We start from the raw sequence: 2,407 nt of genomic DNA, 5'->3' as shown, positions 1-2,407 counted from the left end.
TTTTGATAAATTGAATTTAATTGAGTTTTTACCTGTAAACTTGGATTTTTATTCCTAATATTATATCTATATATGTGTGTGTGTATGTGTATGTATATATATATATATATATATGTGTGTGTGTGTGTGTATGTATATATATATATATATATATATATATGTGTGTGTGTGTGTGTGTGTGTATATGAAGAGTGCATACATGTTTGAAGCCAACGATGCAGAAAAGCTGAATGCCTTTAAATGGTAATATTCATGTCAAAAAATGGGTAGCAAAAACCACTAAAATGCAAAAGAACAATGTATGATGTATGCATAATAGTGGATAAAAACTGACAAAGAAATGACGTCATGGAAAGTATGCACAGAAATGAAACGCAAGGCTAGAATGAGGCGTCATGCAAAAAGGTATCTGCAGAAAAGTGAACAATGCTCATAGGTTTTAAAACATTCCACCATAATTGGAAATGAAATTGCAGGTCGAAAAAATTATCAATATCAATAAATTATGAAAGATAGTGTACATGGGATAGAAAAAAAAGTACGCCTTTTTATATAGCAAGAGAAGGAAATGTTATGCTCGGCAAGATGTGAGAAGGTATGCTTGGCAAGAGATGTTCTTTTAACACAAGTTTAGAGTGGCATGAGTACCGGTTAACCAAGTAAACCTCTACCGTCCTCTCTGAACCGCTGTGATGCTCTGCCATCTTCTGTGATCCTCTTCAATCCTCTGCGAGTGTTCTCTCTCTCCTTTGTTTCATATTTCCCGCACATTTCAGTTTATAACAATGGTTTGACGAGAAACTGCATAGAATTTTCCATTTCTCTTAATACCTACACAAATGTTGCAGTACAACGTTTGTCTGAAATATAGGCTAAGATCATCTGAAAAGGATGGAAATTGAAATGCTGTGGACATTTTCTCCTTACAGAACTGACAGGGTTTTTAGTTCTGAGTACTGCTACAAACTGTTCGATTTCCTTTTTTATTGTTTTCCTAAAGGATATATCTAAGTGTATAATTTATTTGCAATAATTCAATAAAAACAAACATAATTCACAAAAGTGAACCAGTAAGAAAATGGAGGGGGCCTCTCCCTAAATGATACATGGCGCCAAGGGAAACTACTGTTCCCCTCTAAAAAGTGCTGAGACACTCCAAAATATTAAAGCATGATTGCGGGGTTGGAGCGCTGGAACAGCTAAGTACACTTCTGACTGAGCATAATCTGTTACTTCAGTCAGGTGAGACTGTAGTAAGTCATAAACTTCCTTGTCAGCAGTCCAGCACCAACAGTGTCTCTCAAAAGCTATAGGTTGAACGATGTAATTTACTGACAGATTGTATCATGTTTAAGCCACTAATCATTGTGAAGGTTTAATTCCATCGACACTAAGACAGCATTTCTAGAAGCTCCATTTCTGAGACATGATATACAATTTTTTTTTACATTTATAGAGATATTTGCATGCCTTAGACCAAGGATGCACAACCTTTTTTGTCCAAAGGACCATATCGTGAATTCAATCACACAAGGCGGGCTGCAGATTTTCATTTTTAGCTTTCCCGTTAAAGCTTCATAGTCTTTGTGCTTCGTCGAATAGTGTCTTTGTAAATTATATTCTTTAGGAACCCCAAAGCGTATTTGACAAATTAAGCATATGATCTTCTTTGAAGTATTTTCAGTGATGAAGTACTTGTCAGTCTATGCTTCTTGAAACTGCTTGTTTTCATTCCAAAGCTTTCTTTTAGTTTGCATGTTAGCAAGTTCCCGTCATTAGAAGGGGTCAAACAGTGCTGTAGAAAATAGTAAAATGTTTCAGTTTTGATATATTCATAATCGTGTACCAAAATATGCAAGTAGAAAATCAGTGTTACATAAGGAATAATAAATTTATACATACATCGCTTCTGAATATAACTAAAATATAATAGCATACCTTGCAAATGAAGAGACACGGTGAGGCAACGTAATCACAACTTCTTGTATGCCAGGCAGTGAGCTACTGGAAACTAAATTATAGGAAACAAGTATCTTAAAATTGTTTAAAACACGTACAAGTTCATATCTTGTATTCCACAAAAAAAAGGAGTGTATTTTGATAGATATGGCACTTGACTCAATAAAGACATGAAGGAAACTAATATATACTCTCTTACTCTTTTACTTGTTTCAGTCATTTGACTGTGGCCATGCTGGAGCACCGCCTTTGGTCGAGCAAATGGACCCCAGGACTTATTCCTTGTAAGCCTAGTACTTATTCTATCGGTCTCTTTTGCCGAACCGCTAAGTTACGGGGACATAAACACACCAGCATCAGTTGTCAAGCGATGTTGGGGGGACAAACACAGACACACAAACATATACACACACATACATATATATATATACATATATATATATATATA

At 35.2% G+C, this 2,407-nt stretch overlaps 1 long non-coding RNA gene across 1 annotated transcript in view; it reads right to left on the bottom strand.

The window, feature by feature from the left end:
* Positions 1-2,013, bottom strand: part of LOC128247359 (uncharacterized) — a 4,121-nt gene extending 2,108 nt beyond the window's left edge. Inside the window, exon 1 of the long non-coding RNA XR_008263761.1 lies at positions 1,939-2,013. This is a non-coding gene — a long non-coding RNA (uncharacterized LOC128247359). The remainder of the gene's footprint in view (positions 1-1,938) is intronic.
* Positions 2,014-2,407: the final 394 nt, after the last annotated feature.

This window comes from Octopus bimaculoides, chromosome 3, assembly GCF_001194135.2.
Source record: "Octopus bimaculoides isolate UCB-OBI-ISO-001 chromosome 3, ASM119413v2, whole genome shotgun sequence".
In the NCBI taxonomy this organism is placed as follows: Eukaryota; Metazoa; Mollusca; class Cephalopoda; order Octopoda; family Octopodidae; genus Octopus; species Octopus bimaculoides.
Note: the sequence above shows the minus strand (reverse complement) of the source record. Positions and strands in the feature narration are given on the sequence as shown.